The sequence below is a fragment of the Eulemur rufifrons genome, chromosome 7 (assembly GCF_041146395.1).
Source record: "Eulemur rufifrons isolate Redbay chromosome 7, OSU_ERuf_1, whole genome shotgun sequence".
Lineage (NCBI taxonomy): Eukaryota > Metazoa > Chordata > Mammalia > Primates > Lemuridae > Eulemur > Eulemur rufifrons.
The window spans coordinates 41,506,821-41,534,801 of NC_090989.1; the positions used below are offsets into that span (position 1 = coordinate 41,506,821).

At 33.3% G+C, this 27,981-nt stretch overlaps 1 long non-coding RNA gene across 1 annotated transcript in view; it reads right to left on the reverse strand.

The window, feature by feature from the left end:
- Positions 1–27,981, reverse strand: part of LOC138386191 (uncharacterized) — a 53,387-nt gene that overhangs the window by 10,980 nt on the left and 14,426 nt on the right. The window contains exon 2 of the long non-coding RNA XR_011233877.1: positions 17,832–17,885. This is a non-coding gene — a long non-coding RNA (uncharacterized lncRNA). The remainder of the gene's footprint in view (positions 1–17,831; positions 17,886–27,981) is intronic.

Consider the following 27,981-nt stretch of genomic DNA (forward strand, 5'->3'; position numbering starts at 1 on the left):
ATCTCTAATCATCAGAGAAATGCAAATCAAAACCACAATGAGATATTACTTATCTCCAGTGAGAATGGCCTTTATCAAAAAGTCTCAAACAATAAATTTCGCTGTGGATGCGTGGACATAAGAACACTCATACACTGGTGGGACTGCAAACTAGTGCAACCTCTATGGAAAGTAATATGGATATACCGCAAAGAGCTAAAAATAGAACTATCATTTGATCCTGCAATCCCATTATTGGGCATCTACCGCCCCCCCCCAAAAAAAAGACATTCTATAAAAAAGAAATCTGCACCTGAATGTTAACAGCAGCACAATTCACAATTGCAAAGATGTGGAAACATCTCAAGTTCCCATCAATACATGAGTGGATTAATAAAATGTGGTATATGTATACCATGGAGTTCTACTCAGCCACAAAAAACAGTGGTGATCTAGCACCTCTTGTATTATCCTGGATAGAGCTGGAGCCCATTCTACCAAGTGAAGTATCCCAAGATTGGAAAAACAAGCACCACATGTACTCACCATCAAATTGGTATTAACTGATAAACATTTATGTGCATATATAGTAGTAACATTCATCGATGTTGGGCCTATGGGAGCGGGGCGGAGGAATGGGTATCTCCACACCTACTGGGTGCGGTGTGCACCATCAGGGGGATGGACACACTTGAAGCTCTGACTCAGGTGGGGCAAAGGCAATGTATGTAACCTAAATCTTTGTACCCCCATAATAGGATGAAAAAAAAGAAGAAAAAGAAAAAAATATTCAAATTTCACTTGTAATGTAAGTTAACATAAACAACAAAGAAATAGGAACTGTAATGCTTCCAAGTAGGACTGCAAAGTGATTATTCAAAATGTGTGTGAAAATTTGCACCTCATATATATTTTTATTTTCTTACTTCACTCTAGTATGTACATAAGTGCTAACACAATAAAAATATTTGATGACAATAAAACAGTAATACTAGTAAAAATCTAAATAGCCAGTTTTAATATTCATATGATATAGACTATCAATAACTTCATAGAATATTAATACCTTTTATAAATCCAGGGACACTGAAAAAAATTCTGAAATGTAATTAAATGTAAAAAAGGAGATAATTTGTAACTGTTGATAGGGATTAAGTATCCATAATCTGAAAATGCAAAATCTGAAATGCTCTAAAATCCAAAACACATAAATATTTAACACAAACTTTCTTTCATGCACAAAATTGTTAAAAATATCATATAAAATTACCTTCAGATCATGTTGCATAAAGTATATATAAAGCATAAATACATTTTGTGTCCAGACTTGGGTTCTATCCCCAATATATCTCACAGTATATGTCTCTCAATATCTTTCTATATATCTCACATTATATATATGTATTTCAAAATTGAAAAAAATCCTAAATCCAAACTTTTGGTCTCAAGCATTTTGGACAGGGATATTCCTTCTGTAAAAATAACAACAACAAAAAAGGTAATAGAATTATTTATCAATTTCCTAAAGGATTTTCTTAAAACTTGTGAGTGATTTATAGTTCCGCTTTTCTTTATGCTATAGTATATAACACTGAAAAAATTGAAGGAATTACATCAAAGCACCAGGCAGAAGTTTTAATAATTTTATACTGTCTTATTTTATACTTCATGACAATGACACAATAAAACAACTGCTGTGCTTTACAACTGCAAGTGTTTCCCGTTTATGCTGCAGCATTTTACTTCACATATGTATGTGTAGGTTTGTGTAAGCGGATTATAGCGGCACATCACCTTTTTTTTCCCAGAAATACATGCATTCAATTAAGAAAACAAAATAGCAAAATTCCCTAGGAGTTTAACTTTAAGGATTTAAAAACTGAATTAGTTATATTAGAAAAAATATAGCATTTTGCTTGGGACATGAGGTGATGGATATAGCATTTAAGAATTATTACTTAAATGATTATAACTTTTTAAGTAAATGAAGACATAGAGGATTTAAATAATTGTGTCCAACTAATTTCTATCTTAGGAGGTCTAAACGTTAGTCTAAGGAGATTGTTTTAATGATCAAAGAACAGGTGTTGGAATTTGGACAAGTATTTAGACTATCCCTATGTTTGTCACTTTAGCATTGAAGCCCAGTTAAAAGAGAAGCCCGTACAAACAATTTTAATAGGAATTTACTCAAGAAATTAAACTGTTTGGCATAGGGAATCATGTAATTTGCTATTTTCCCAAATTTCTGGGACAATAGGCTCATTACAGCTAAGGGCCAACTGTAGGATGTTTTATGAGAATAACGCACTTGTAATGATTGGAATGATTGGTAGCCTGTCATCTACAGATAGTTTTTAAAAAATAAAACAAAAATAATTCAGCTGTATTGCTCTAAAATTTACACAAAAATTAAGCAATTTAGGTATATGGAATTATATACGTTTTGATCTTAGGAGAAATAATAATATAAAAATTCCCTTACTTAAGACTAAAATTGCCATTAACCAAGATTTATAATAGAGATAATAGTATTAAATGCTCATCTACAGGACACCTATGAGACTTTCAATAGACAGATAGCTAATGCTAGTTTGTTTTAATAACTTTTTAATTGTGTGTTAATTATTTATTCATTAAATTGTTTATTCTAGTAGTTCATCCAGAGTCTCTAGTGGTCCTGGATGAAGAAATTCAAGCCCCGGGTTGCTTGTAAACAACCAAGCAGGCATTTTTATTGCATTTAAATTAATCATGATGGTAAAACATGCAAGAATAGGCATGGAACACTCTCAGACTTCATGAGCTTACACTCTCCCCTGAAGCATAAATCTCAACATTTAAATATAAGCTGTAAAATTAATATGATTGTGTTCACTTTATTTTTGAACTCAAAACTAGAATATATCAATTTATGGTTCATGTATATCATGGTGTCAGGCCCAGTGGTGCATGTCTGGGGTCCCAGCTACTAGGGATGCTGAAGCAGGAGGCCCACTTGAGCCCAGGAGTTCAAGGTTACAGTGTGCAATGATTGCACCTGTGAATAGCCACTACTCTATAGTGTGGGCAACATAGTGAGACCCTGTCCCTATAAAAGTAAAAAATGTATACCATGCAGAGAGTGGGGGGCAAATTATTTGTATTAATAATTAAAACTTTCTATGAATTGGTCCCATAACTAAGCAAACAATGTACACTTTCTTTTACAATTACTTATGAGCCAACAGCATGGAATAATATAACATGATCTCTGTCCTTGATGGGATCATAATCTAGTGGAAGACACAGTGGTGAAAACAAAAGTACTAAAATATGATGAGGTGAGGGTTAACTAGCATGGATTGCAAAGGAGAAAGTAGAGTTTTGGGGATTAATATTTAAATTGGTTTTTGAAGGATGACAAGGATTTAATTATGCTAAGGAAGTTATTTCCAGAGAAACTCTCAGGAGCATTAAAAAGGATGTTTGTCCAGCAACAAGACTAAAGAAAATAGAGTGTAAGGGGATCACATAGACATGGAAGAAGCTGAAACTGAGAGTAGGCATGAATTTGACTAGCAAACAGTACTGCATGTCAGTATTAAAATTTTATATCTTACTTTGTAGATAGCAAACTGAGAGTCAACATACATTTTTTTGGTTTGCAGAAAGTTGATAAATTTTATTTTCCCTTTAGAAAAATAACTCTGGCCTCAGAGTACAATCTGGATAGGAATGTTGATTTCCCTGATGGTAGGAAGTTCAGAATGAGAGTAATTAAAGACTAGTTAAGAGATAAAGGTCTGAACAAGGAAATGTCAGTGGGTTGAAGAGGGGCAGAACAATTTCAGGAAACTCTGCTGAGGTCATTAACTGATCCCGTATGCGTGGAAAGGCAATAAATTTCTAGACACGATCTTAAGTTTTTAGCTTGGGGTCTAACACAAAGAGTTTAACAGAAGTAAAATTGTTGGGTTGGCAGTCTATTCTTGGTTCTTGGAGTGCTCTTTCTCTTGGCTTGAGAATGACCAGATACACCAATAGCAAGGCCAGCACAAAGCGAAGTTTATTGAGGAAGAGCAAGATACGTTTATAGATCCAGAGCAAGATACATTCAACACACACAATGAACGGGCCCCCTGTCATAACAAGAAGCTCTGGTTATGGTCTGGTACTGTCTGGATTGCACCCCCTTTGGGGTTCAGACGTCACCATTTAACCACTTTACTGGACAGTTAATGATATGATAATTAGCCTTAGGTTACTCTGGGTCATTTTCCAGACCCTGGGCTGGGTTGTCTGGCCCATGGGCTGGGCTGGGGAATTCCCTGAATTCTTTTGCAGATTGGCAGGACTTTCCTCCTTCCCCGAAGTGTGGCAATTCCTCAGGGCAGGATCAAGGTGAGCAGTACCAAGACAGGGCACCTGCTTTTGTCCCTAGGAAATCCAGAGATCCCTTACTATTAATATCTATTTAACAAAATAAATTTTAATTTTGCTGGAGGTTCTTAATTTTTTTGTATCTTTACACATCCCAGGGCTCAGACGTGCTTTATCCTTACTAGTGGATCCAGCTACACTGGAGCACCAGATAGGTCAGCAATGGAATTCTAATGAGGGAATTCACTAGTTTTCTTAGTGGAAAAAGTTGACTGGGTCATATAAAATCTATAGAAAGGGAAATGGTAGTATAAGAAGTTCTGAGATTTAGATTTTTTTTTAAATGGGATAATTTCCTTTTTTTTTTTGGAGACAGAGTCTTGCTCTGCTGCCCTGGCTAGAGTGCAATGGCGTCAGCCCAGCTCACAGCAACTTCAAACTCCTGGGCTCAAGCAATCCTCCCACCTTGGCTTCTTGGAGTGCTAGGATTACAGGCGTAAGCCACCATGCCCGGTCTAGATTTTTTTTAAATATTTGGAGAAAGTACCTATTTTGTCATTAAGAAAAGTGCAATGTAGTTAATTACAAGGGTATGTGTTTGTAATTGTGTGTGTGTTCAAGCCCATGTTGGGTCTAGTCTCTTGGACACTGATAATTATTTGGTCTTTAAGCTGAAGAAGGAAAATAAAAAGGAAAATTTTGATTAGATTGCTAAGAAATATTTACATTGAAGAACTCTAGAAAAAGAGTAGATTCACTGTGATGATGATGAATTAGATCACATTCCTTGCAAACAGGAAACTTAAAGTAATGCAACAGTAATCCCATTTCATACACAATTTCACTGTGTCAATCTAAAATATTTCTCTTAACACCAACTTGGACTTTGAGAAACTAATTTTGTAGCTATTTGGCCAGTGTGGAAGGACATTAACAACTAGAAGTAAAATCTATATATTTACTTCTGATCACAGAGAATACAATAAGATTTTTGTAATAACTTAAAATACTCTTGTTAGCAGTTTTGTTAGGTAGGTAGTTAGGGACTCCAGGTCTCCTAGGGATGAAAGTGGGTGCTGTTGCCTTGGTGTAATTGCCCCAGCTGGGAAGGACAAGAGTGGGCCCCAGGCCCCCATCTTGGTCCTGCTCCACCCGAATCCTCTCCCAAGTGACTACCATACCTGGGGGAGGAGGAAATACCTTATAAATTGGCCAACCATAACTTAGTGGCCCAGCTGTAAAAGAATGCAGGGACTCTCTAGCCCATGGACCAAGCAGCACAGGTACTATAGAGTCTGGAAGTGACTTAGAACACCCCATATGCATAGTAAGACTCAGGTGATGCAACTCCCAACTGTTCAATCAAAGTGGCTTCATGGTGACCTCTGAGCCACTAGGGAGTCCCAATAGGGGCACTATGAAACAAGAGGCAGACCACAACCAAGCCCCTTTTTTGTGCCTTTCCTTTTCTTCTCCCTTTGTTACAACAGTGGGGCTGGTCATCATCTGTAGCATATATTTCATGCTGTTAACTTGTATCTTGCTCCTGCTCTATAATTCTACCTTTCTTTCCTCAGTAAACCTCATTTTCGTGCTTGTCTTATTTTGGTGGGTCTGGTCATTCTTTGGCCATGAGGGTGTCAAGAACTGACATTTCAGACTGAAACCTGACAGTTTCATAATTTTATTTGCCATATCATTTATATCACTTTTTAGTGACATGATTGTCTAAAATCATAACATAAAATAACTCGGATAAATGATTAAAGACATACTTTCTTTCCTGTAAGTCATGTATTTACTTTTATATATCATTTATAATTATATGTCATTTTTATTTATGTTTTCAAATAATAAAAACATTTTATTTATCATCTTTGTGGTTTCCTCAGCATCAACAACTACTACTGTTTAAACGTACTAAAATTACTAAAACTAATATTAGCTAATATGTGTTGCTTAGCTTTGTGTGTCCAGGCCTTAATGTATGAAAGTGGCTGGGTGATGAAATGAAGAGGTCAATGCCACTGGAGTTTAAGGTTACTCAGAGTCCCCGTAGAAATGAGAGGTGTGGCAGGCCATGCAAGACCACAGTGGAAGCACCAGACTTGGGTCAGCAGGCAGAAGCAGGAGCCAGGGCAAAGTCCAGAGCCTTTAGTATGGTTTCTGCATGAAAAGCAAGGCAGGGCAGAATAAACAGTTTAGAACTGACCACTTTGCATAATTCTGGCAGGCTTTATGGGAGTGGTCTCTTTGTCTGGTATCTGGTACTGAGCTGATTTGGGGCAGGGGATATACTGGTTTGTTGTATGAGAATTAAATAAGGATTTGGGTGCAGGCAACCTCCTTGAATCAGCTGGTCTGCACATAAAAGGCATGCTGCAGGCAAGCTGTTCACCAACCTGAAGAATTAGCAAAGAGAGTCAGTTTTTTCCTAGGTCTGTAAGGCCCCCAAGTGATGTCAAAACATCATAAACTATAGAATTTTTTTTATTTTTTTATTTTTTTTTTTTGTATTTATAGAACTTTATTTATTTATTTATTTATTTTTTACTTTTTTTTTTTTAATTTAATTTTACAGAATCAAAGAGTCTAACAGTATATCTTGTTAGATACAGTATGTCCTCATAATGTATACATTATTTCTTGTACAATGATATGAAATAATATGGGAAATATTCATGATAAATTTATTCAGTGCAAACACTAAATATTTCATGTGCATTATCTTTTTGAATACTCATGATAGGTATATGAATCAGTTATAGTGTAAATATTATATTAAAAATCAAATTCTTAGATAGAAAACTGAGGCACAAAGCAGTTACTTCATGTGCCTCAGGAAGCACAGTAAGTATATTGGAAGAGCTTGAATTCAGGCTCTGAATCACTACACTGTGCTGCGTGCCTCAACTATGGAAGCAGAATATTTCTAAAAACTGAGGCAGATAAGAAATAGTCAATTTGTAGAACATCTTATTAGTAAAATTAGTAAATTGCATAAGAAAATAAGACTTTTGATTGATATTATAATAAATTCCATGGGAATTGTCATTAGATTATCTATGGTTTAGAGTGGATATAAACACCTGAATTCATTAATTTAGACTGTAGAATACAGTGCTTTCTATATTTTTTCACTCTTTATCCTGACTGTCATTAGCAGATTGATGGGTCATAGTTTGAAGAAACTGAAATTGCTTCCAGAAATATTTGACATATGAGAAAATGAACATGACTTAACGTGTCCCATGTAAATACATACATTTGTGTTTAGGGAAATGCAAACATACACACAAACACAGACAAAAACTAAGATAGCCTGGAACTTTATAGAGAATAGGCACTTGGTGTGTGCTTTCATAAATCTAATAAAACTATCTAAATATTTCTTGGAAAGTATTGACATGTATATTTGCAAATATAACAAGATATTAATCCTATTTTATTTGATATGATCATTAATCAATAATGACAATAAGTGATTACATTTCATGTATTCACTGAAGCAAAATTCAAATGATTGGACTACCAGAAAATTTCTTGTTTCAATCAGAATAGACTAGGTTATACTGAAGCAACTTAAAAAATAAGATTTATTTATTTATATTGCATGTTCATTGTGAATTATCTGGGACCTCTGCTCTAAGTCCACCTCAATCAGTAATGCAAGAAAATGTGGCTTCTACCATCTGGAATACCAGTTACCTTGGCAAGGAAAACGGACCTGATGAATTATACATGGATATTTAAATATTTGAATTTGAAAGTTACATATGAATTCTGCTCTTACTTCATTGTCCACAGCAAGCTACAGAACCTTGCCTAACTCAAGGATGTGGGTAAGGAATCCTGCTACTTATGCTGAAGGCAGGTAAATTATTTGTGAATAATCCTAAAGAATACCACATTTTCCTTTTCACCAAAACAAGGCAAACACATTAGTGATACATCAAATTTCATGTTAAATCAGTTAAAATACTTAAACACATCCCTTAGGACCCAGGAAAACTATCACTTGCCTTATATACTTGAAATAAAAGTTGATTGTGTAGTATTCCATTGTATACATATACCAAATTTTAATCCACACAATAATAAGAAACGACAGTGATCTAGCACCTCTTATATTTTCCTGCATAAAGCTTGATCCCTTTATCCAAAGTAAGGTACCGCAAGATGGTAAGAATAGGCTCCACAGGTACTCGCCCTCAAATTGGCACTGACTGATCAACACTATGGCACTCACAGGGTAGTAATATTCTCTAGGAATTAGGGGGTTGGGGGAAAAACTCACAGCTAATGGATGTGGTGAGCATTGTAAAGGGGAAAGGCATGTCTCTAATCCTTGCTTGAGTGAGGCAAAGACATAAAATGTAACCAAAATGTTTGTACCCTCATAATATCCTGAAATAAAAAAAAAAAGTTGATTGCATCTAAATGTCTTGAAATGTGGATGGTGTTGCCACCAATGCTAGAGTCAAAAATGCTTTAAGTTGCAAGAAGGATTTGAACAGCAGAATCTTTTAAGTTAGAGTATTACAAATTTATTTATTTGTCAAACTCTTCCCTAAGATAGCTGAAAGCCCTGTACAAGTCAACATTATTTCTCAGCAGTCTGAGGTGCCCATTTTCTTGCTTCTTTTATGTTTCAATTAATGATTCTGGAAATAATATGCAATAATGTGCAAAACTGCATCTTGAAATTATTATATACACATTCAGTGGAAACTGTGCTTTGAATTTTTATCTTTTTCTGGGCTAGTGATTTGCAGTACGATACCTTCTTGCAGTTCTGGGCAAGCCATTCTCTTTTCCACTTTCAATACAGTATTCAATAAATTACATGAGATAGTCAATAATTTCTTATACAGTAGTCTTTGTGTTAGATGATTTTGTCAAACTGTAGGCTAATGTAAGTTCTGTGTATGTTTAAGCTAAGCTAAGTTAAGCTATGATGTTTGGTAGGTTAGGCATATTAAATGCATTTTTGACTTACAATATTTTTAACAATGATGAGTTTATCAGAATGTAATCCCATTGTACACCTTTTCTATTTATATTTACCATCTAGAACAGGGTTGGGTCAAATAGCATCCACCACCTGTTTTTGTAAGGCCTGTGATCTAAGGATGGTTTGATGATCTTTGAAAAGGCCATAGGAGCCTAGAAAAATGTTGCACTGATTACATCTAAGTCTCTCTATGTCATTGGTATATTTTGACCAAAACTCAGTGAATAAAATGGCTAATTTTATGAAATATTACTTCTTCAGAATTCAAAAAATAATTCATTCACAAAGTTAAAGAATTTCTCACTTACTTCACTAAAACTTACTCATTTGGAATACAACTTTGATTTCACGAGTTTAAATTATCTCAGTGCTTTAAAACCATTTTTGTTTTTGAGAAGAGGTATTTAACTTATGGTGACATCCAATGTGCTTTAGAGTGTTTAAAAATGATGAATATTTTAGACATGGATAGCCTGTTTGATTAATTTATAGATGCAAATGAACTGACTGATAAACAGCTGCACTGTAGAACAAGCTTGTGCAAATAAGTGGATGGACATTTTTGAGGTGCTGGAAACTAATTACTACAAGTTTAAAAACCTGCATTTGCTAGTAAGTAAAACTCTAGGCATTTCATGTTCAAATACTCGTTGAGAGGAGATTTTTCCAATGTCATCATATTACTGTAATTTGGGCTTTATAATAACAGAGCTGCAAGTCAGAATGATTTTTACATTTGATTCTACTGTTTTACCAATAACATTAAAAAAGAAAAGATAGATATTCTAAAGGCTACAAAATGTTCACAGAAGTATTTTTTGGAAAGAAAATAAAAAACAGATCTTACTGTATCACGGGATAAAAAAGAAACATTGTTATTTTTAAAATTAAATATAGGTGACGCATTTTTAATTATTCCTATTATGTTCACATTCTCTTTTTAAAAAGCCTAACATTTATGTACCTTAAGAATACATAATATATAGTTTACAAAATCTAATATCCAATAAATGTTGGATTTAGAGAATTTAGAGAATTTAGAGAAAGAGTTCGATACAATGCTCTGTTAAGGAACAGAAAGAAAAATTACAAAATATTGTTATATTTTCTCAAATATTTTATTTGTTCAGTTTATTCCAATTGCTGCTTTTAACTAGTTCTACTATCTTTGTTTAAATAATATCATTTGTATAAAAGAAAATTAATACAGAATAATGTATAATTTGAAATAAATACCTATTTTTATATATTTGCATTACTGTCATAACACCTTTATTGATTACATATTATATGATCATGTTTTGTTAAAACCTAGTATGACTGTTTTTCTCTTTAAAATATTGGTTGCCCTAGAGATACAGTTATGCAGGTCTTAATGGAAATTTTATAGTTTTAATTTCAAAAATTAAATCAAACAGAGAAACACATGACAAAATTGATCAAGGAGAATAAAAAATTATGCAAATTACCAATACCTGGAGAAAAAGAAGTTAGACTTCCAGATGGTTCAAATGCCAAAGTTAATGAAAGAATATTATGCATAATTTTTTCAAAAGTTAGAAAATATCTATGAAGTATACAAATATCAACATCTATAACTTATCAAAAAGACATAAGGAGAAATAGCAGAAAAGAAATACCTTCTCATCATTAATTTAAAATAAACATTTTTCTCCACAGAAAATAAATTATATGCAGCTAGTTGTAATGCTGCCTAATATGTAAGAAAAAAAACTCATTTAGCACTTAACGTCTACATTCCTGGAGAATGCCAAAAGAAGGTACACTTTCCATTCCACTTGCTGAGCCAATAAAACTTTAATGGCAATGACTTGAAAGAAGTGCACAAAAAATGAAATCATAATCTGTTTTCTCTAATGGTCACAGATGTAAAAACACAAAAAAATACTTGACAATTCAATACATCAACATATCAAAGGATAATTTGTGGTTTCATCCTAGGAGTATAAGGTTGTTTTAACATTAGATAATCAACTAACATACTTATAAATTTTATATTTAATGAAGAAAACATATATGATCATCAGATGGATATAAATAAATATAGAATAGGAGAAATTTTTCATCTATTTATTATAAAGAGTCCTAGCAAACTAGACATGAAAGGAAACTTGGTTTGATAAAAGAGATCTGAAAAATCTAAAATAATCATCTCACCTAATTGTGAACTATTGAAAGTTTTCCTCTGAGAACAAAAATAAGGTCTCTCTGTATCTCCTGGTATTGTAATTACTAGCCAGGGCAATAAGGCAAGACAAAGAAATAAACAGTAAAAAGATAATAAAGAAATAAGTTCAACCAGTAGTTTTCTTAGTTTATTTTGTATAAAACAAAAAGCCATAAGAATTTCCAAATAAGATGTTGGAACTAATAAAAGAGTAGACAGTGTGGTTTCTGGATAAAAACACATATGCCAAATTAAATCAACAATTTTTCTATTTCTCAGAAACAATTTGAAAATAATATTACAAAAGGTTCTGTAAGGAAATATACAAGTTACAACGACATAAGAATGGATATTATACACACACTCACTCACACACAAGTATACTTCATTTTATTGTGGTTCTCTTTATTTCTTTTTGCAAATATTGTGATTTTTACAAATTGAATGTTTGTGGCAACCCTATATCAAACAATCTATTGGCACCATTTTTCCAACAACATGTACTCACTTGGTGTCTCTGTGTTACATTTTGGTAATTTGCACAATATTTCCAATTGTTTATCATTATATCTGTTATGGTGATCTTTGATTAATGATCTTTGCTATTACTATAATATTAATAATTATTTTGGGGCAGCACGAGGCACACTCACACGACATGACAAACTTGATTGATAAATGTTATTTGTGTTCTGCCCCCTCCACTGACTGGCCATTTCTCCATCTGTCTCCCTTTCCCCAGTCCTTCCTATTCCCTGAGACACAACAATTGAAGCTAGACCAGCTAATAGCCCTACAATGGCCTCTAAGCATTCAAGTGAAAGGAAGAGTTACATGTCTCTCATTTTAAATCAAAAGCTAGAAATGATTAAACTTTGTAAGGAAAGGATGCCAAAAGCAGAGTTAGGCTGAAAGCTAGGCTTCTTGTGCCAAACAGTTAGCTAGGTTGTAAATGCAAAGGAAAAATTCTTGAAGGAAAATAAAAGTGCTATTCCAGTGAAGTCACAAATGATAAGAAACCTTAATAGCCTTATGCTGATATGAAAAAAGTTTTAGTGGTCTGGGTAAAAGATTAAACCAGCCACAACATTCCCTTAAGCCAAAGCATAATCCAGAGCAAGGCCTTAACTCTCTTCAATGCTATGAAGGCTGAGAGAGGTGAAGAAACTGCAGAAAAAGATTTGAAGCTAGCAGAGGTTGGTTCATGAGGTTTAAGGAAAGAAGCCATCTCCATAACATAAAAATGCAAAGTGAAACAGTAAGTACTGATGGAGCAGCTACAGCAAGTTATCCAGAAGATTTAGCTAAGATAATTAATGAAGGTGGCTACACTAAACAACAGATTTTCAGTGTGGATGAAATACCCTTATATTGGACAAAGATGCCATTTAGGACTTTCATAGCTCGAGAGGAGAAGTAAATGCTTAGCTTCAAAACTTCAAAGGACAGACTGACTCTATTTTTAGGGGCTAAGGCAGCTAGAGATTTAAGTTGAAGCCAATGCTTATTTACCATTCCCCAAATCCTAAGGTTCTTAAGAATCATGCTAATTCTGCCACTCCTATGCTCTATAAAACAAAAAACAGAGACTGGGTGACAGTAAATCTGTTTGTAGCATGGTTTACTAAATATTTTAATCCTACTGTTGAGACCTACTGCTCAGAGAAAAGATTTTTAAAATTAGTGTTCATTTGAGAATGCACCTTGTCATCCAAGAGCTCAGTGTTGTTTTCATGCCTACTAACACAACATCCATTCTTCAGCCCATAAATCAAAGAGTAATTTTGACTTTCAAGTCTCAATATTTAGGAAATACATTTTATAAGGCTATAGCTGTCATAGATAGTGATTCCTCTGATGGTTCTGGAGAAAGTATCAGTAAATTAAAAACCTCTGGAAAGGAGTTACCATTCTAGGTGCCATTAAGAACATTTGTGATTCATGAAAAAAAAGTCAAAATGTCAACATTAACAGGAATTTGGGAAAAGTTGATTTCAACGTTCTTGGATGACTTTGAGGGGTTCAAGACTTCAGCGGAAAGGAAGTAAGTACAGATGTGGTGAGAACTAGAATTAGAAGCCTGAAAATGTGACTGAACTGCTGCAATGTTATGATAACATTTGAACAAATGAGAAGTTGCTTCTTATGGATGATCAAAAAAGTGGTTTCTTGAGATAGAATTTACTCCAGGCAACGATCCCGTGAATGTTGTTGAAAGGACAAAAAATAGGAGATAGCAGTAAGACCAAATCATAAATAATGCAATTAAAACTTATTGATCATCAAAAAAAAAAGGATTTAGAATATTACTTCAACTTGGTTGATAAAGCAGCGGCAAGGTTTCAGAAGACTGATTCCAATTCTGAAAGAAGTTTAGCTGTGAGTAAAATGCTGTCAAATATCGCTGCATGCTACTGAGAAATCATTCATGAAAGGAAGAGTCAGTCAATGCTGACCCTTTATTTAAATAATAAAATAAACTTCATTTTTGTCTTATTTTAGGAAATCGCCATAGCCACCTCAACTTTCAGCAACCACGACCCTGACCAGTCAGCAGCCATCCACATGGAGGCAAGACCCTTCACCAGCAAAAAGATTTTGACTCTCTTAGAGCTCAGATGATTGTTAGCATTTTTTTAGCAAAGTATTTTTTAATTAAAGTGTGTATATATAGATATATTTAGATGCAATTCTATTGCCTACTTATATAGAAATAGACTACATTAGAGTGTAAACATAACTTTTATATGTACTGAGAAACCAAAAAAATTGTGTGACTTGCTTTATTGAGATGTTTGCTTCACTGCAGTGGTCTAGATCCAAACCCACAATGTCTCCAACGTATGCTTGTGTGTGTGCGTGCACATGTTTTCAAAATTAGTAACTCAAACTAATATTTTAGAAGTATGTATGGCTTATGATCATGGAAAAATAAAGACAATAGTAAGGAAATGAGTGCCAAAAAAACTAAGATTTCAATTACCTGTATTGGGAAAGAGAATTTTGATTAATAAAAAAGAAACAGAAGTTTCTGGAATGTAGTAATGTTTTATTTTTTGACATGCTTGTAGTTACTATACATAGACTTTTTTTACTATTAAACTGTACATATATGTTTCTGCTATTTTCTATGTATTTTTACATTTCTGCATATCATAAATAAAATTTCAAAAAAGAAAGGAAAAGAGAGAGTAAAAATAGTACCTTAAAAGCCAAATAAAGAAGGTATTTCAAAAAAGGGGGTGGGTAGAATTACTGATTATAGTCAGGTTAGATTGTGTGGCTTCTATTTGTGGCAAGTTGTACTTTCTACTACAAAGAAAAGAATTTAACATATTTATCTTCCCAGAATCAACAAAACTGAGCTGCGTAGGTGTTCTCTGCCAAGGACAGAACCTGACCTTAGAGAAGAAAGAAACAAATTTCCCTCTGTGTAGAGATGTTATTTTAGCAAGACTGAACAAGGGATTCCAGGCTTAATATCTTCTTCCAAACTTATTAACCTGTTATTTCCCCTCTCCTCTGTAGTGAGAGTGGGCACTGAGAGGACTATGGCTAATGGTACCACTTTTTCAGAAAAGGAATTAACTGAAATTATTATATCACTGATCAATGAAAGATATGGCCATCCTCCCAAGAGGAAACAAGATTAGAATGTCATAAGACCTCTGAAAAGTTGCTCTTTTAATTCTCTGAGTAAAATCAGATGAAGTGTTACCTAGTCAAAACATAGAATCAAAAACTTAAAATATATTTAATATTTTTCCTCATTTTATTTAGAAATAATTATAAATAAAGATATTGCTTCATTCATTTTAAGTCTTAATATATTTATATCTGTAATTTAATCCAATGGATACAGTTTGTTAAGTAAATGATTACGTATCTAGTTATATTATATTTTCATTCAATATTATTTCTTAAACTCTTAATATAGTCCAGGAATTACTCTAAATATTGATGTGAATACTACCTGCTTTTCTTTTCAGGCCAAAATTGTTTTACTGTAAATTTTACTAGGGCCATTTTGCTAACAAATTATTGCTTTAGTTTTTGTGATTCATAAAACAGATGTGGAAAAATCAATGGGGTTATAAAAGTAAACAATGCCTCTCAATCTTAGCCACTGTCACCCATGAAATCCATCTCTATAGCACAAGATTAAAATATCATGAAACAAGTGAATCTTAAATATACTTTAGTTTTCCTCAGAATACAAAGGAAAGGAATAAAGAATAAAGAAAGGATTGAAAAATCATGCTCCCTTTTTATATGTCATTGCTTCCCAATTTAAGTTTACTGTCATCTGATACTCTAAAGTGAAGTGATTATATTTAATATTGTTTTAAATTGCATTTTAATAGGAATATTCCACAGTATATATCTCTAGAGAGATGAATTAGTATTTTTAAGTAACTACTGTTATGCTCTATTTAATGCTTTATGTGCTGACCATGTATTGGATTAACATCCTCAGATTTCTCTTATGAATATTGCTTAGATTCTACATTTAGACATCATTACAGTTAATCTAACAACATGTGTGTATTAATAGAACTTTAATAAATCAGTTTATTAAAAAGAGATTTTTCACCTTTTTCTCAATGGAGTAAACATGCACTATTTAGTATAAAGGACCAATAACAACCCTTTCTGAATGTTTTGAGTAGATTAAAAAAAAATGATTTTACTTAGTAACAGAATCTATAACTTCTCTAGATTTCTGAGTCAATATTTGGGTTCCAAATTCCTGCAGTTTGATTTCATTGGTCTAAGACAAGAATCTGCCTATTTAACAAATATCACCATCAATTTTGTTGCAGGTGTTACTTGGGTCAAACTGAGAGCATAACCTTAATCACAGTTCCTTCCTATCTAAGGATTTTACCTAGATTTATTGACCTGGACATAGAGAGGAGATGGATTCTATGTGATATATATAATTTACAAATAGTTACTTTATAAAGGAGCCACAGTAGAATCTATTTTGGAAAAATCTTGACTTCATTTTTCTCAACATCTGCCTCAATTATAACAAGTTTTCTAAACTTGTATCTTATACTGAACCTCACCGAGGCTGACTCTATAAAAACCATCTAAGGTTACCCTTTTAAAACTTGATCACATGAGAAAATAATGTATTCTTTGGTATAAATGTTGATCTATGTCATATATTATGCACATTGAAAAATAAGTGCAAATAAAACATAAATATGGGGTTGTCTGTGGTAAAGCAAAATGACTTATAAATGCTTACTCAGCAAAAACAAAAAATTATTATGCCTATCAGGAAAAAAAATGTTCCAATTGTGTTCACATCTATAAATTGATAGAGTCCTAACTGGTAATTTGATCCTAGTTTGCATTTACGTGTGTCAATGTGGCAGTTCAAATTTTTAGCATCTACAAATTCATTAAGAAACTCATGCTCGTGAAGCCTCACAACATTATAGACTCACTTCCATTTATATTGACAAATGCTGCTAACTGAATCTATGAAAATATTATATGATCCATCTACGTATAGTCCCAGATACTTACAGAAACTAAATTACACTATTAAGAAGTACTCATATAAATGGTCATATTTGTAAGTAAACATAAATTTTTCTTGAAAACCAATATATGAAGGTCCAAATAGGGAGAAATAATAAATATAAATTACATTTTGATTTATGTAATTTACCAAAGAATTAGAATAGGATTATTTAAAAGAATACATTGTTCTAAAGTAGTGGTTTTCAAATGTGACTTGCATCGAAGCCATCATGAAGGGCTTGTTAAAATGAGATTCTAGGTCCCATATGCAGAGTTTCTTTAGTTCTGGTGTGGGGCCCAACAACTTGCATTTCTAAAAAGTTCCCAGTTAATGCTTCAGCAATTAGCAATGAAAGGAAATTTACAGAAAATCTAGCACAGTATGCCAGATTATAACTTTCATTTTAGGGATTGAGACACTGAGGCACAGGTATATTAAGTGACTCATTGAATGTATAACTCAAGGCACTTTACATTGAAAATGGATTGTGGGTGTGTGGGAAGATTCATGGATTTATGGGTTTGAAAAGGGAAAGCTTTGGCAGTAGATATGAGAGAGATTTTGAGAGAAAAAAAAAGATTCAGTGGACTACAATGACCACAGAGTATCAGTAAATACATTCAAATTAACAATTAAAATATTATTTGAAGCTGACTTTTAAATCTTAGCTTCTACATGTAATGGCTTTGGAGGTAGATAATCCCATCCTTTCAACAAAATAAAAGCTGAGCAAATTAAAAATCAGCAACCTTTCTTAACCCATTAGAGAATTGAGGTCTCTGGGCAAATCACCACCCCAGAATCTGGAGAAACAAGAGAATACATAAAATCCCAGTCAAGATCAGCTTACTTGGATCAGAAACCACTAGAGTCATATACTAACTGGAATACTTAAATGATGATTTTCATGAACTGTTGGAGGATGATTGTAAACTTGCACGAGAGTGAGAAATTTCTGGGGGTCCCACTCTTCAGAAGCTCCTACACTTCCATGAATTTACTTCCAGGAACCTCAGCGGGTTCTTAAACTAAGAAAAGTCAAGAGCATAGGGATGGAAACATTAATCATTATGAAATACACCCAGAACATTCTCCATAACAAAGGCTTGCTCTCTAATGCAAAAGACTATGAGAGCCTCACTTCACATAAACTGAAGGACCATAATCCTATAATACCTATCACACTGACAGCACCAATTGCTCAGAAGGATATGGAACAACAGAAACTCTCATTCATTGCTGGTAGGAATGCAAAATGGTGCAGCCACTTTGGAAGATAGTTTGGTAATCTTTTACAAATGTAAACAAAGTCTTACAATATAGTCCTGCAATCATATTCCTAGACATTTACTCAAATCATTTAAAAACTTATGTATTTACAGAACCTATACAAGACTGTTTGTAGAAGCTTTATTTGTAATCACCAAAAATTAAAAGCAATCAGGATGCCCTACAATAGGCGAATGAAGAAACACAGCATAGTATACCCATATAAGAGAATATTATTCAGCAATGAAAAATATGAACTGTTAAGTCATGAAAAGACAGAGATGATTCAAAGTTCATATATCTAAGTTAAAAAAGCCAGCGTGAAAAGTCTACTACTGTATCATTCCAATTATATGACATTCTGGAAAAGGCAAAAATAAAGAGACAAAAAAAAGTGTTTGAACTTCTAATACCATCACCTTGATGGTTAGGATTTCAACATATGAATTTTGGAGGGATATAAACATTCAGAATGTAACATTCTATAATTCTGAAACTGTTTAAAAATAAAGTTAATTAAAAAACATTTGAAAACTTTATTAAATAGTTATGTTTCAAAAACATATTTTGTATATGAAAAGTCTTATTCATATCAAGGTTAAATGGAAGTAAAAAATCTCACTATTTCCCTAAATACCTTCCATAAGTGATGGTAAAACCTACACCCAGATTCTTTAATGTATCTTTAAATTCTCCTGTGTACAAGAATGAATAGTTAATGGTTTTTCTTTGTGTTTCTCTGTGCCTTATAATCCTCTTTTCTTTCATACTCCAGTCCTCTAACCCTTTTAGAAGCTAAATTTTGTCATTTTAATATGACGGTAATTGCTATATGCTACTCTACTCTGTATCTGACAGGATTGCCTAAGGGGAAAAAAAAGAGATAAGTGTCCTATTGAGTTTAAATAGATTTGTTCTCCAGATATGCCAAACTACATTTCATTTTTTTAAAAAAATCTCTGTAAAATGATTTTGAATCTGTTTCAATTGTTGCATTTTACTGATGGTGAGACTTTTCAATGAGATTTTTTTTTTTGTTCTACATGAAACATATGAGAAAAAATAAATAAGCTTTTGGTCAACTACACAAATTTTGTTTCTGATTTTACTGGAAAGTTTATTTTACTATGCAGTTCTGCAATTATTTTCCTGGATTAAATTGTGATATCCAAATAATAAAACAGTTACATGGTGACCTATACCACATTCTTTTCTAAAGAAGGAAATTTACAAATGTTAAGGATGAGTTTGTAGCAATCCTGCAAATTATAAAAGGCATTACATCAACCGTATGTACATTTCATTAGATTTAGTAGCTGAATATAATATGAACAGAGAAATGAAACCAATGAATCCTTTTTTTAAGTTGGTTAAGATTTTTGGAGAGATCTAATTCAAAGCGTTTCAAATTTAATTACAAGTCACTTTCATCTAATAAAACTTTTAAATATCTAAAGAGTGGAACTGTTTAGGTTGAAAGAAAGTGGAGGGAATGAAGAAGAGAAGCTCTTTATCCTTGTTGCTATAAAAGTTCTTTATCCTTGTTGATAAACCCTCCATCTCTACCATCACAGATTCTCAGAACACGGACTAAAGTTAACTGCACAGTTCCAGCCCCTTCATTTACCAATATGCTTTTAAAGGTATCCTTTGGAAAGGTAAGTCTGAGAAGGACAGAATGAGTCTTGATAAATGTTCAGAAATATTCAGAGAATACAGACCTTGATTCCATGACTGCTTTTATTTTCATGATACCACACATCTTCCATCACAATTATGATTATGAAGAGAAAAACTGAAAACTTACTTAACTTACCTAAAATGTATGACTTTAAGAAATTAAATGTCATAAATAAATTTGAGAATACCAGTTTCTAACCCCAAACCTCAAATTGTTCAACTATTTTATTTTAAAGCTTATCAGACCTCTGCTAATATCACAGTGCCTTTGTTATTTTATCATACCTCAGTAACAGCTGTACTGTCATTTGTCATTGTTCTTATATCAGTCACTTTTTAAATTTCAGTAAATTTATTTTCAAAGAATTGTTTACTCAATATCAATTTGTGATAAATAGAAGTTAATTATAAAGTTAAAGTCATTGGGATCAAGAAAATCTTTCTAGAAGCTGTCAGTCAAAAGGTTCCATTGCTTTGTTAAAAGGAGATTCACTTTATCCAATGTTCTAATTCATCTTACAACCAATTGAGATTTCTTTTTGGAAAAAGAATAGGTTGGACATAAATCTCTAATTTTCCTTTCCAAATTTCTGTTTTTCCACTTCTTCCAACATATAGAGAACTCCAGCCACAACACATTCCCTGAAAACATGTAACCTTGCTTTCTTCCAGGAAGAATGGTAATATTTCCTTCTATCTGAACCTTTTTCTCTGACCCAAGCAGAAAGGTCACTTCTTTCTAAGAGCACTTTAAAGTACTATGTCTGCTTACATTTGAAAAAATTACCTTGTATCATTTTCTTGTTTATATATCTCACTCTCTCTAGCAAAAATATAGTACAAACAGTGATACAACTATATCTTATCTTGTTATAAATGTCAAAAGAACAAAATAGATTGGATAGACTTCATTTTATAAAATCTATTTTTTCCTAATTTTAAAGCAATTTATGTTTATTGTGGATAATAGAAATAATCTCATAATATGATTTTTCAAGTTATCATTACCCACATGCAAACATTATTATATTTTCAATTTTGAATACAGCATGTCCATATATGTATAAAAATGTACACACATGTCTTTTGTATGACAAATGATCATATGTATTTAGCACTTGCACACTTTTTTTAATCTAAAATAATGCATTGGACATTTTTCCATATCAACAATTTTGTACTTATTTTCTGATAAATGAATTAATGAATAAATAAATAAGAAAATTCGTGATCCTTAATTCTAATAACTATCTCAATTAAAAGCAATCATTGGTCCAGTAGCAAGGAAATTTTTTTAGGTACTGTCAGTAACTATTGCTATGATCAGAACCTTTAAACTTTTGACACCTCAGATTACGTACAAAATGAGGGAGTTGGACATATAATCTTAAAGTATGGAAGAAATTGAGTCAACCAACAAAGGTTGATGGTGGGATGGTGGCAAGCAGTAGAAAGCAGTTCTAACATAGTAAGCAGAAACTTAATTGGAAGGATATCAATAAGCTCTAGGAATTCATGGAAGGCTGGAGAATCAGTCTAGGAATATGGGCAGAGCTAAGAAAACCTGAGTAGTGAAAATGTAGGTATGAGGGTACAAATGAAACTTTATGTTTAGTATCCCATTCTAATCATTGTCACTATCACTAAATCGTTGCTGCCTCTGGACTCCCTCAGTGCTGTCACTGTGAATGATCTCTCCACTTTGATGATGTCTTTGTTTCAGCCCATCAGAACTTTAAGTCTTTGGAGGGAGCATCTGACTGGCTAAGCACGTGTGTCCACTTTCAACAGCTAGGGAAACAAAGTGCTGTACATTCATACAATGTAATGCTATTCAGCTATCAAAAGGGAGTGGGTATATAAACATTCCCTCCACCCCCTTCCACTTGCCTGACACTCAATGAGTGTTACTACTATATGTGCACTTAAGTGTTGGTCAGTTGAGTCAGTTAATACCAATTTGATGATGAGTACATGTGGTGTCTGTTTTTCCATTCTTGGGATACTTCACTTAGTAGAATGGGCTCCAGCTCTATCCAGGATAATATAAGAGGTGCTAGATCACCATTTTTTGTTTTCTTTTGTGGCTGAGTGGAACTCCATGGTATACATATACCACATTTTATTAATTCACTCACGTATTGATGGGGCACTCGGGTTGTTTCCACATCTTTGCAATTGTGACTTGTGCTGCTATAAACATTCTAGTGCAGATGTCATTTCTTACAGAATGTCTTTTGTTCCTTTGGGTAGATGCCCAGTATTGGGATTGCTGGATCAAATGGTGGTTCTACTTGTATCTCTTTGAGGTATCTCCATATTGCTTTCCATAGAGGTTGTACTAGTTTGTAGTCCCACCAGCAGTGTATGAGTGTTCCTATTCTCCACATTCATGCCAACATTTTTTGTTTTGGGACTTTTTGATAAAGATCAATCTCACTGGAGATAAGTGATAACTCATTGTTGTTTTGATTTGCGTTTCTCTGATGATTAGAGATGAGCATTTTTTCAGATGTTTGTTGGCCATTAGTCTATCTTCTTTTGACAAGTTTCTGTTCATGTTCTTTGTCCACTTTTTGATAGGGTTGTTTGATTTTTTTCTTGGTGATTTTCCTGAGTTCTATATAGATTCTTGTTATCGGCCCTTTATCGAATATGCAGCATGTGAATGTTTTCTCCTATTCTGTAGGTTGTCTGTTTGTACTCATGATAGTTTCCTTGGCTGTGCAGAACCTTTTTAATTTGATTAGGTCCAATTTATTTTATTTATTTTATTTTGTTTTTAAGAGACAGGATCTTGCTCTGTTGCTGAGGTTGGAGTCCAGTGGCATGATCACAGCTCACTGTCACCTCCAACTCCTGAGCTCAAGCAACACTCCTGCCTCAACCTCCTGAGTAGCTAAGACTGCAGGCATGTACCATTATGCCCAGCTAATTTTTTAAAAATTTATTTGTAGAAGTATGGTCTCACTATATTGCCCAGGATGGTGTCCAACTCCTGGCCTCAAGTAATATTCCCACCTCAGCCTCCCAAAGTACTGGGATCACAGGTGTGCATCACCATGCCAGACCAGAAGACATTTTGATCAATAAACTTGATAAACACCTTGCTGAAGATTAGAAGTTTAAATTTTCATTATAAATAAGGAACAAAAATGACCTAAACATTTTATTTTTGGTTGATGAATAAAAGATTTAAACAAATAGTATTTTTATAAATGCAATCCAGAAAAAAATTTTTTTTTAAAAAACCCTGCTAATAAAAACCCTAGAGTAGCCAAAATTTGTCACTAAAGCTACTTCCTTTCTTGAATTATTTTAGTTTTCTTCATCAGTGACGCACCATTTTTATTTATATTTCCTACTTCTCTCCCTCATGCATATATATGCTTCCTTATCCAGACACTTAATATGTCCGTATTATGGTCGACTGTGTTCTGTTCCCTTTGGGGAAATGTGATTCTGATTGGTCCTTACATCATAGAGAGATTTTTTTGCATAATATATTCCAGTTTTGCCAATAATAGACATGTGACCTTGGATGAGTTAACATTTCTGTATTTCAGTTGTTTTTCCTGTAAAATTGAGAATATAATAGTATCTCCTCCTAGATTTATTGTGATGATTAAATGAATTCATATATGTAAAGTGCTGAGAAGTGCCCAGCACATAGTAAACACTATAAAATGTTAGCCATTGTCATTATAGTAATAATTGTTTATATTCTCATTATTATTATTTTCAAAACTCCCATGAATGTTTATATTTTATAGGGGAATCTCATAGAATAGAACTCACAGGATTCAATGGGCAGTATCTAGATTGAGAAGGGTATTTTTTGGGCATTGACCTGCAACAGAATGCCTAACTCATATCACCTATTCCATCTATCCATAAAGACAGGTTTATTCAAAATAAATGTGTTCTTTATTGTCAAGATAATGAAAAGGAAAAAGGAAGGTAATATTTATACCCCTGAATGGCTAAACGCAACCACAGTTACTTATTACTTCAGTCAACTTAACTCAAAGATTATTTTAAAAATTTCTATTTTAAGAGGACCCAGATATAAAACCATCTACCTACAATCCTCTGATCTTCTACAAAGCTGACAACAACATACACTGGGAAAAGGAAGTCCTATTTAATAAATGGTGCTGGGAAAACTGAATAGCCACATGCAGAAGAATGAAATAAGACCCATATCTCTCTCCATATACAAAAATTAATTCAAGATGGATAAAAGATTTACAAGTAAGTCATGAACCATAAAAATTCTTAAAGAAAATGTAGGAAAAATTCTTCTATATATCAGCTTAGGCAAAGAATGTATGACTAAGACCCCAAAGGCAAATATAGCAATAAGAATAAACAAATTAGACATGAATAAATTAAAAACTTCTGCACAGCAAGAAAATAATCAACAAAGTAAATAGACAACCTACAGGATGGGAGAAAATATTCACAAACTATCTGATAAAGGTCTAATTTCCAGAATCTACAAAGAACTTAAAACAAATCAGCAAGGAAAAAAAACAACCCAATTAAAAAGTGGGCAAAAGACACAAACAGAAGTTTTTCAAAAGAAGATAGACAAATGGCCAATAAACATATTAAGAAATGCTCAACATAACTAATCATCAGAGAAATGCAAATTAAAACTGCAATGAGATATCACCTTACCCCTGTCAGAATGGCTATTACTCAAAAGTCAAAAAACAATATATGTTGGTGAGGATACAGAGAAGAAGGAATAGTTATATACTCTTGGTGGGACTGAAAACTAGTACAACCTCTATGGAAAATAGTATAGAGATTTCTTAAAGAAATAAATGCAGACTTGCCATTTGACCCAGCAATCCCACTACTGGGTATCTACCCGAAGGAAAAGAAGTAATTTTATAGAGAAGACACCTGAGCTTGAATGTTTATTGCAGCACAATTCACAATTGCAAAGATGTGGAATCAACCTAAGTGCCCATCAATTCATGAGTGGATTAACAAAATATAGTGTATATGTGTATACACACACACACACACACACACACACCATGGAGTACTACTCAGCCATAAAAAGAAATGAATTAATGTCTTTTGCAGCAATTTGGATGGAACTGGAAACCTTTATCCTAAGTGCAATATTTCAAGAATGGAAAAACAAACACCACACGCACTCTCTAATAATTTGGAACTAATTAATGGGCACATGTGTACACAAAAAGAAGTAAAAATCATTGGAAATCAAGAAGGGGGGAGAGAGGAGGAAGAGAGGAGTAACAACCTACCTAACAGGTACAATGAACACTATTTGGACAATGGGCACCCTTATGGCCCTGACTAAAGCATCATAAAAGCCATCCAGGTAACAAAACTTTTGTATGCTTTGGTATTTTGAAATAAATGAAGAAAAATAATCAAATTGACAAGCAAACAAAAATTTAACTCTCATCCTTCCTCCTGCCTATTTCTGTCATCCCAGTGTGCCCCTTCCCAGACAGGTCATCTGTTGCTAATCTTTTCAAATTAAGTTAGGTTCTTCAGAGAAGAGCATCTACTTACATTTCTAAATTTTAAAATATAAAAGTTCCTCCATGATCAGTTAATTCATCCCATTCATAATTCCAATTCCCATTACTGTTTTGTTTGTTTGTTTGTTTATACTGATCCAAAAGCTTTCAGAGTAAGCAGTCTGTTTTATTAGGACCCAATCTTAGTTTGACATACATCCATTAACTCACACAGTCACTCATTCCTTTCTCAAAGAAATATTTGTTGAAATTTTACTCTTTGCCAGATATTGTTCTAAGTATTAGAATACAACAAGAATATAAATTTTAGTTACTGGTATATATAATAATGCATGCAACCCTCCCTCACCCCTACAAATTTTGTTTGTCTTTGGCTGAAACAAACATTTTACATTCAGATATATGGGAAAATGAAACATAGTGTGAAGTGGTAAGAGCAATTGATAAAAAACTTTAGAGGTCAATGCCAGATGTGATATAGCAAGACATCTTGGAACCAGTTGTCAAGCTAGTTCATAGGCACAAGCTAGTTCATAGGCTAGTTATTAGGCAAAGTATAGATGCCATAAGTCAGATAATTTTGGCATAATCAGTACACTCTAAAAAAATATAGAAATCAGGAATTCAGGAAGTCAAAATCTGCAATTAGTGTCAGGAGCTTTAAAAATTATATTATAAGAAAGAAAATAATATATACAAAGTGTCTGAATAACAGTTGTAGGACAGCTGCTACAGGAATTGATTTTGGCAAAAATAACCCCAACACCAAGATCTTTGTAACTAAATCACCTTACTGCCTTCTAACATAGAGGTTTTCTCTAATCTTAGATGAGAATTTAAACTTAAGGTAAATGGATATAACATAAGAGCATACTACAGAGTGAACAATAAACTAGTTCTATTTGGGGGACTAAAAAATCAAAAATAAAATTTGAACATTTTTTTTCTTTCTATGCAGTGCATACAGGTTGAATTGTATATTTGTTAGTAAAGAGATTTTAATAACTTGTCTTTAAAATTCTCCAGGAATTAAAATCCCATATGATTTTTGTGTGTGTGATTAAGCTTAGTATTTGCATTTTAAAATGAATGACTCATTTTTAATTGACCAACTTCTTGCTTCAATATTTGGTCATTTCTTTTATTCAGTGAAAAAGAAAAGCCATTATTTCCTATTTTCCAAAATAATTCACTTTATACCTGATGACAGTAACCATTTAGTCACTTTCTCCAAATTAAACAAATCCTTATTTTTAGATTTCTCTTATTGCCTATTTGTAACCTCATAATTACCAGTTTCAGTTAATGATACTTCATACCTCAACATAAATATTCATATTTCCATCTTTGTAAGGAGCTAAATAAGCTTTCCCTAAAGATATTCTATGGAATACTCTGCCACTGCATGTTAATATAAAAGACTAGAAGGGATAAAAGTGTTTCTTACTCAAATAAATTTGGACAATTCTGACTAAAATATAAGTTATCACATTTCTTTATTCCAAGCTTTTAGTACATATAACCTGCAAAATATTTTGTTATAGTAAATATTTTATTCCCATAATTTCCATGTTTTTTTTTTTTGCATTCAAGTAGGTTATGTATAAAGGTGTAGGATATACAGGGGGAAAATGTACATAAATATTTGGTAATTCTAGGCTGGGCATGGTGGTTCATGCCTGTAATCCTAGCATTCCGGGAGTCCAAAGCAGGAGGATCACTTGAGGTCAGGTGTTCAAGACCAGCCTGAACAAAAAGCAAGACCCCCCCGTCTCTACTAAAATTAAAAAAAATTAGCCAGGTGTGGTGGTGCACACCTGTAGTCCCAGCTGCTCTGTAGGCTGAGGCAGGAGGATGGCTTGAGCCCAAGAGTTTGAGGTTGTGAGCTAGGTTGATGCCATGACACTCTAGCCCAGGTGACAGAGTGAGACTCTGTCTCAAAAAAAAAAAAAAATGGTAATTCCAAAAATTTAGGCCCATGATATAATTAAGAGGTCATAATGTGAAGAGGGTTTGGGCACAGAAAATATGTTTTGCAAAAAACATAAAGGGAGAATAATTTTGCCTTGTCTAGAGTGAGATTCCATTTGATTATAAGAGTGAAGAATACTTTGTTCCTATTTGCCAAAATTTCAAAACTCCAGAGTATAGCATGATGAATATAGAGGGATGGAATCACAGGTCTTCCAAAAGTTTACTGTGCACTAACCAAAGCAAGGAAATACAGAAAGATTTTGACCCCTGAACATAGCGTAATAGTAGTAATAACATCAGGGTGGCTGGGGCGGGGCCTGATCAGTGTTGCTAGTGAGTCCATCCTGCTCCCTGAAAGCCTAACCAAATAAACACACAATTCAAATTATAAAAGAATGTTAGCTATGCAAACCCAGTTTCAAGATAAGTTTGTTAGCATTTCTCTTTC